General features: G+C 38.3%; 1 pseudogene; it reads right to left on the reverse strand.

Moving 5' to 3' along the window:
* Positions 1–688: 688 nt before the first annotated feature.
* Positions 689–8,081, reverse strand: LOC103659211 (annotated as a pseudogene).
* Between the last annotated feature and the right edge of the window lie 943 nt (positions 8,082–9,024).

Consider the following 9,024-nt stretch of genomic DNA (forward strand, 5'->3'; position numbering starts at 1 on the left):
CAATTTGGGAAAGAAGACTTCTGGATAGGTTAAAATCCTTCCAACCAAGGAAAACTGCTAGAGCATCTTCCTGAGCTAGTTACATGATATTAAAACAGTTTGGTCAATGCAGCCAGATGGTTGATAAGTCAGGGACACAAATCAGTGTGGCCTGGTGGTCCAGGACACAGACTCGAGCCAGCCAGCCAGATTTACAGCCCAGTTCTGCCACTTCCTGCCATGTGACCTTATCCTCACTCAGTTTCCTTGATGTAGAGTAGGGATGCTAAGAGTATCTATCTCATAATATTGCAATGAGGATTATATTAATTAATATATGTAAAGTGCCTAGAACAGTGCCTGGCACACTGTTAGTGATGTCGTAAGGGTTTGCTCTCATTACTACCTCATCCAAAAAGGTAGGCATGGGAGTGCAGATACCTCATCAAGATGCTGATTTCATTTCCTTTGGATATGCCCAGAATATGGCATTGCTGGTCATAAAGTAGTTCCATTTTTAATTTTTTAAAGAACCTCCCACACTGTGTTGTTATAATGTCTGCATCAATTTACCTTCCCATCAACAACACACAAGTTCCCTTTTCTCCATATCTTCACCAACATATGTTATCATTTCTTTTGTTTTCCATGTCGGATCATCTTTCATCAAGTATAAAGACTTCCAGTCACGCCACCTAGAGAGATCAGTTTACCCCCTGCTCTGTTTGGCCACCAGTCTCTTGTCTCTCTCCTCCTCAGTGCTGAGGCAGATACCATTTCCACAGGAATGAGCAATCCATGGTTTGTGGCCTCTGCCAATAACAAAAGCCCTGGACAGCCGGGTGGCAGAGCTGTTGCCACTGGCATCTTTTGTGTGAACTACATCAAAAGAACCAGAGTGTCTCTCTCCATGGGTGATCAGACCAATTCTTCCCAGGTTAGCACCTCCAGTCACCATACACAGATTATCAGTGTCAAACTGGATGAATCAGTCATCTTTCCAGTCTCCAGATCAATCTGGGTGGTGTCATCCAGCTTGATGAGGGGATCAGGATAGCAGATGGTGTGAGGTCCCCAAGTGAGGGATTCCTTTTGTCCCCACAAAAGTCTTTCTCACTCTGCACAACTTATACTTGGCCTCCTTAGGTATAATCTGATGGACAGCAAAGTGACCCCTGGTGTCATAGGTCGACAGAAATTCTCCCCGGTCTTGCCGATGCTGATGACGTCCATCAACCCAGCAGAGTAGGTTAAAGCAGATCGGACCTTGCCGTCAATCTTGATAAAACCCTGCACACAGAGCTTCTCTACTTCGTCTCCTTTTAGTGCATACTTAAGTCTGTTCTTTAGGAAAGTGATGAGAAGGAGACATCCTCTCAGTTTAGGGGGACCAGTAGATGGGCAAGGGGCAAATACACCAGTTTATCCAGCAGCCAGTGCTTTGGAGCCACTACACACTTCAGACGCTTCTTGGGACCAGGAGCCGCAGCTGTGCTAGGCGCGAAAAGAGCTGTTATCATTTGTCTTTTTGCTAACAGCCATTCTAACAGGTGTGAGGTGCATTTCCCTGATTAGCGATGTTGAGCACCTTTTCATATACCTTTTAGACATTTATGTCTTCTTTCGAGAAATGTCTATTCAGGTCCTTTGCCCATTTTCCAATCAGGTTATTTGTTTTTTTGCTATTGATGTTGTACGTTCATTGCGGCATTATTCAAAATAGCCAAGATATGGAAACAACTTAAATGCTCATTGACAGATGAACAGATGAAGAAAATGTGGTCCACATATAATGGAATATTATTCAGCCTTAAAAAGTCAGGAAGTTCTGTCATTTGCCACAACATGGCTGAAACTGGAGGACATCATGCTAAGTGAGATAAGCCGGATGCAGAAAGACAGTACCGTACGATCTTACTCACATGTGGAGTATAAAGTAGTCAGAGTCATAGAAGCAGCGAGTAGGATGGTGGTTGCCAGGAGCTCAGGGGAAGGAGAAATGGGGAGATTTTGATCAAAGAGTACAAAGTTTCAGTTATGCCAGATGAATAAGTCCTGGAGATCTGCTGTACAGCATGGTTACTGCGGTTTAAAAATCTGTACTTTATACTTGAATTTTGCTAAAGAGGATAGATCTTAAGAGTTCTCAACACATACGCACACAGTAAAAGAAAGCAAGAAAGGAAACTAATAGCTCTGGGAGGTGATGGATATATTAGTCAGCCTGATTGTGGTAATCATTTCACAACGGGAATGTTTGTCACAACACCAAGTTGTACACCTTAAATACGTACAATTTTTATTTGTCAATTATACTTAAGTGAGACTTTTAAAAAAGGTAAGCATAGATGAGTTAACACATCTTGTATAGATGGGGCTTTAGTAGAGAAATGTCAACCCCTAACTCAACAGACTAGAAAGCAAATTTAATCATCTTTGAAACCAATGGCAAGTTGCCATAAAACTTTAATTAAGATGTTTGGGATATAGGGACACCTGGGTGGCTCTGTTGGTTAAGTGTCTGCCTTCAGCCCAGGTCATGATCCCAGGGTCCTGGCATGGAGTCCTAAGTCAGGCTCCCTGCTCAAAGGGGAGCCTGTTTCACCCTCTGCCTGCCACCCGCCCTGCTTATGCTCTCTCTCACTCTCTGACAAATACATAAATAAAATATTTTTAAAAAAGATATATGGGATATATATTAAAATAAAAACAAAATTTTTATTTACAATAACACTTTGAGCATATTCGAAGTGAAACCTTCTTTTATCTCACTGACCCTACAGAGATGTTACTATGTTCCATTTTATTACCCTCAAGATAATGAAGCATGCTGGTATCAATTATAGTATCTTAAAATTTTTTATCTTCTAATATTATAATATTCTAAGCCCCCCATCGAATATAAACTCTATTTATGTCTCCCCCGCTCTGTGTAAAAGGCATCATATATATTTTTGATTTGGATATGCCTCTAAACCGGATAAATGTCATTGTAGACATCAGATGCAGTATACGTTTAACTCAAAAAAGAATCAGTGATAATAATAGGGTACGTTAACTTGGTAATACCTGACTGTTGCTTCTTGAACTGGGATTAGGCTATCAGACAGTTCCCAAAAGTAAATACCTTGATAGAATGATCACAATGGAATTTAGAAATTAAATCCAAAAGACTATGTTAATGTAGCATAAATGGGAACATGAGAAAATATCAAAGTTGAAGTTTTTGTTGGAAGATGAATTTGAAATGATCTCTTATGCATATGCAACTTTTAATACATACTCTCTGAGGTACATTTACACTCACATTTAGAAGTCTAATTAGTAATAAAAAGGAAAGAGTTCATAATGATAGCACCCTGCTCTTAGGGTCCCTATTATACATTCCGAAAACAAATTCATTAATATCTTAATATACGTGGTGTCATTTTCTGCACTTAAATATTTCAGCCCAAAAGATGTAAGCTCCCCTACCTCCTTTTTTTTCTTTGCATTTAATCTGTAAATTTGAAGCCTAGGGATCTTGTTACTTTCAAAGTCAGACTTTTGACATTTTTCTCCTGCAAAGTAAAAGATTTGGGGGGGAAAAAGTAGCCACCATGCTTTGAAATATGTGCTTTTTCTAATATGTGCTGTTTCTTGAAAAGGCTAACAGGCGTTTGGAGAGTGAACCATCAAAAACACCACTTCGGAGGCTGCTCTTTTAGGCTATTATGGGTAGAATGCCTCTTAACCCTTGAGGCAACTCAACAATTGAGTTAAGGAGATTTTCGTGTATCGGTTTTGCCTGTCACATGGTTGACCTAACTTCAGGATATACTTTGCAGCTGAAGGTTCATTTCCCTCCATTTGTTAAGTGGCTAATTATAAAGGTTCACAAAAGAATTGACACAAGGGAAAGAGAGGGGCCTGGCTTCTCTCAGCAGCCCCAAGAGGCCCGGACAAGCGTCATTTGTAAAAACAGAGCACAAATTAAGCAATGGCCATAATAAGCTGCAAGGAGCTGGGGTGTAATGAAAGGGGAATTCTTATGTCGATGCAGAGCAGGCACTAAACTGTTGGGATTTTTGTTTATTTTGTTTTTTACATTGACAACGAACTCAATATAAGTCATCCTGTTTAAGCATCTAAGGCAAAAAATAAAATTTTGAAACTGAGTTGACCATAACAAGCTAAATAAAAAGACAGTTTTATCCCCACAGCTGGGATTTGCAAGTTTATTTTCTCTCTATGATATATTGAAAATACTTTTGAATTCCAATAAAAATTGGTTTTATTTCCTGAATAAAGTTATTAGAAATAATGACCAGAAACAGGAGTGTGACATGACACATCTGTATTAAGACACAAACATTTTCCATCAAGTAACAATCAGCTTTCCTCTTTACACCCACTACCATGAATTCTAAATACCAGCCTTTTTAACACTTGAAAAAGCATAAACAACAAAGAAAACTCCCTTTACTTAGGAGTGTGATAGCTAATGATACAGACTGGAAATTGCTGCATTGTTTCCACCTTTCATCAAAACATCCCTATGCATAGTATTCGCATCATTATGTAAGACATTTGCAAATATGTATAATGCTTTTGCCTATGGGAAAACTCTCCTGCTCTAATGTATTCCTGAAAGATGAATGAACAATTCTTGAGGTATGATAAAAAGATTCAGAGGGTTGGATAGAGCAATGATATTAAAGCCACAAGCTCATCATTTAAATTTTTTTTAAATGTCAACTGCTAACACTGCAGGTCTCTGTTTTACTTATTTTTTTTTCTCTGCAAACTCACCCCCTCTTTTCCAATTCCTTCTCTGATTCAAGATCAGCATCCCCCAATTTGCTGGAGGCTGCCTGCTTTGATACTTCAGCGGGGATCTTGTGAAGCCAGAAGTGCTCCCTGGCTTCAGATCTCTGATCTGGATTTTTGCCTGATTTGAGATTTTCAGTAGCATCTGAAACAATTGTGGAAACTGGGGCATCACCAGATATCCAACTCGTTACCAGCTGAATTTAGTAATCAGACCAGGAGCTGATGCTTGGAGCATATGTGGGCTCCACTGACACTGAAATTGTAAAAATGTGAAACGGGTCTTCATCAGATGTTCAAAAGCAAATGGGGAGGTGATAAGGGGACTAACAGACTGGAGGAAGCGAGAACATTCATGCCAGCAGAGGTGGAGTAAGAACACAGGTGAGCCCCTGAGAGGTTCCACACTCGGAGACATCAGGTGTCTGATGGGAGCAAAGCCAAGAAGATATGATGGGGCTAAAGGTCTGTGTATCCAGTCGTTGATTTTCCCAAGAAGACTATAGTTTTACTTTCTGAGAGAAACTGAGTGGAAAGTCTCCAGAATTCAGGTACAATGGACACACAAGGGGTCAGGCTCAAGGTGTAGGGCTGCGAACATTGATTTGATTAAGAGAAGCAGGTTCAGAGAATCTTTACCACCAATCAGAAAAAAGAGAAAAATGGAAGGACTCTTCTTTGGGGAAACCGAACTGACTTTAAAGAGAGCTTTTGATAAAAAGGTCACCTTGCTTCCTGATGAGTCCACAGCGAAATCCTTCAGTGGAAAATCCCATCCATACACATGGAGCCTCTGATTTGCCTTTAATGCTTCATTCATAAACACTGACAGACAATAGGAGATCATCAGGCATTTGAGTAAAGCCTCCAATATGAAAAAGAGGATAAAAATAATCATACAAACAAAGGAATCCAGAGCAGACAATGCAGAGTACAGAAAAAACTTTAAAAAATAATAATATTCTTGGAGAGTCAAGAAAAGATATTGTTCATAAAACAAGAACTGAATGCTTTGAAAAAGAACAGAGAACAAGAAAGAGCTCTTATAAATGGAGACTAGGAAAGCCAAGATAATAATGTAATAGAAAGGCTGATAAACACAAGAAAATTTCCCAGAATATATGTCAAAAAGACAAAGAAATGGAAAATAGTAGAATAAAAAAGAAAGTAGTCAATTGAGAAGATATAATGTTTTATTAATAAAAGGTCTAGGGAGAAAAGGGGGAATGAAGGAGAGGAAATTATCTAAAAAATAACATAAGGGGCGCCTGGGTGGCACAGTGGTTGGGCGTCTGCCTTCGGCTCGGGCTGTGATCCCGGCGTTATGGGATCGAGCCCCACATCAGGCTCCTCCGCTGTGAGCCTGCTTCTTCCTCTCCCACTCCCCCTGCTTGTGTTCCCTCTCTCGCTGGCTGTCTCTCTCTCTCTGTCAATAAATAAATAAAATTGTAAAAAAAAAAAAAATCTAAAAAATAACATAAGAAAAGCCTTCAGAACTGAGGGCATTTGTCCTCAGGCTATAAGAATATTGTTAAGTACCCAGTACCCATAAATGAAAGAAACAAAACAACGAGAGCAACAAAATAAACCAAGGTATATCAACATGAATTTTCACAACATTAAGGATAAACACAAAATCTTATATCTTAAATTCAAGAAAGAAGGAAAGGAAAAAAACATGGAGAAATAGATTAAGAAAAAGATAAAAGACATAGCAATATATCACATAGAAAGAACACAGAATCAGAATGGCGTCAGATTTCTCAAAAGTGACATTGGAAGGTAGAAGAAATGGAAAAAATTGCTTTCAAAACTCTACAGCAAATGACTTTAAAACCCAAATTTTATATTATGAACATTCTTAATTGGGTCTGAGAGTAGAATAAATATATATTTACGCACACCAGAACTCCCAAAATTTTACCTACCATCAGCCATTTTGAGGAACCTACTGCAAGTTATAATCCAGAAAAAATAAGAAATGAATCAAGAGAAGAAATGCAGATTATAAACACTCAAATGCTAGGGTGAAAAAATGTTCTGATTTGTTTGGAACAGTCTTGGTTTAGCCCAATTGTTTTGGCATAATTATTAATAGCACTCCTTTTATCCTCAAAGGTATCCTAGCTATTTCTAAAAAATGGATATATCGTTTCACATTTTATGATATTCAAGACTTTTAGCCAAATTTCTCCATTTTGGTTCAGTGTCAAAAACCATGATGCACACAGTGGCTTAATTTATATACAATCTGAAAAACAGATCAGAAAATACACATGATTATCTTGAAGCTATGAAATAATTATGAGTAAACCTCTCATTAGCAGATGTAGCTTTCCTCCAAGTAAAGTTAGTAATTAAACAAAAGAAGAATATATAAAAATAAAGTTCCAACACTCATAAATTTCATTGGGATGTTTTACCCATTTTTGCTACTCATATAGGTCAATAGAAAATGCTTACCAAAGATTGCTTTCATAATACAAGTCATCTGTAAGGGTCATCACAAGATGCTAGCACACGAACCCCCATGATGTAATCTTCAAGTTCTTCAGTTTACCCTCAGTTGTCTTTACAGTTAAAATGAGGATCTCTTTATTTGAAGCCTAAAAATGAAAATATCTAAAGTGTATACACTTTTTAAAAGATGGGCCAAACAGAAAAATTGACTAGTTCAGAGATTGCCCTACCCTGGGCATTATGCGAAGCGCTATCCGTGCATGGCGAGCGATGGTTATATTCATGGGCTTCAGAGTCCAGTGCTCGGACTAGCTGTGTGACTTTGGGGATATTTACACAATTCCTCTCTGCCTTAGTTTCCTCATCCATGAGGTACAATTTGGTGTGCTTCGAATCAAAACGTGTTTCTGTTTACATTTTGTTATATGGATGTTTTCCAAATATGGCTGCCTTACTAAGCCTTTGTTGGAGTTGTCTTAACAATGTAAGTTAAGTCTTTGTTCCCCCAAACACTGGAGGAAGCCATACTGTGTAGTTTAAAATATGAGTGCATAGTGTGCCATTCCCCTAGCCAACAGAGAATATAGAAGGGAAGATACTCACCTACGTGACCGTCAGCCACAACATCCTTTCCTTTTTGACCTGGAAGAATGAACAAGCAAGCATAAAAACCGGTTGAAGACCTCACTAGGCTGCTTGAAGTCCAGGTCTTTTTCTGTGGGTAGAGTTAAGTAGAGTAACCAAGAAGCCAAGAAGGTAGCAAATATAAGAAGGAGAAATATCTCACCTGTCCCATAATGATTACAGCTGGTACCTGTTGTTTCGGAAGCCATGATGAGAGGTTATGTGGTCAACAGCAACACTGAGTCATGTAATCAGATCATACATAAATGTTGACAAGTTTCTTTACAGAGATGAAATGATAACTCACTTTCCAAATACTTATCAACATCTTAAAAATGTATAAGCTATGTGATAACTTCAGCATAATCGTGCTGACACCATTTATTTTAAGATTTAAGGATAAAAATATATGGTTTGTTGTTTTTTTTTTCTTCCTTTTTCTATACATGAAGCAAGTGATGATTAAAGAATTGAAGTTTTCTGGTGAATGAAACAGCCAGACCACTTTTCATGACAAAGTTGGTAATTAGAAGGCCAATTTAATGGTGAATCAGGCAGAAATATTCAAACCATGACAAATGACTTTAATAATGCAGCTTGCAATGCTTGAACAGAAATAAATTTCACTTCCTCAAACTCTCGCCTTTTCTGCCTGCCTGGAAGATAGAACTGTCCAGGAGGTATTTTGTACCCTTTATTCAGTAAAGCTTTTACTAGATTTTAAGCGACCAAATAGCTTGCAAATGCAAAACATCATTCAACTTCTTATGATTTTTTTTCCTGAAGGTAGACCGTGTTCAGAATTCTGAGTAAGTCAAGATTTATTTTTCTTCTGTTCTGCTTAGCCCTGCAATAGTGTTTTATTGTTGCCACTCTGACTTGAGGTATTAAAGGAGCTACATTGGCCTCAAAATTGAAAGCTAATTTTGGTGTTTGTCATAAGTTTGTTAAGACCACATGCATTCCACAGTTTGAAAAATTTCATTATTCTGTCCATGCTGGGGCTTCGTAATTGGATAGTAAGGATGTTCAAAGACTAATTTAGTGAATTGCACAATATTTTAAATGGAATTATGCAGGTTTATGGGTCCTTAGGGGATTCAGCCAGGAGCCTCTCGAGAAAATCTGTTTATCAGTAAATGATATTAGCAG

This window comes from Ursus maritimus, unplaced genomic scaffold (assembly GCF_017311325.1).
Source record: "Ursus maritimus isolate PB19 unplaced genomic scaffold, ASM1731132v1 scaffold_10, whole genome shotgun sequence".
Classification (NCBI taxonomy): Eukaryota; Metazoa; Chordata; class Mammalia; order Carnivora; family Ursidae; genus Ursus; species Ursus maritimus.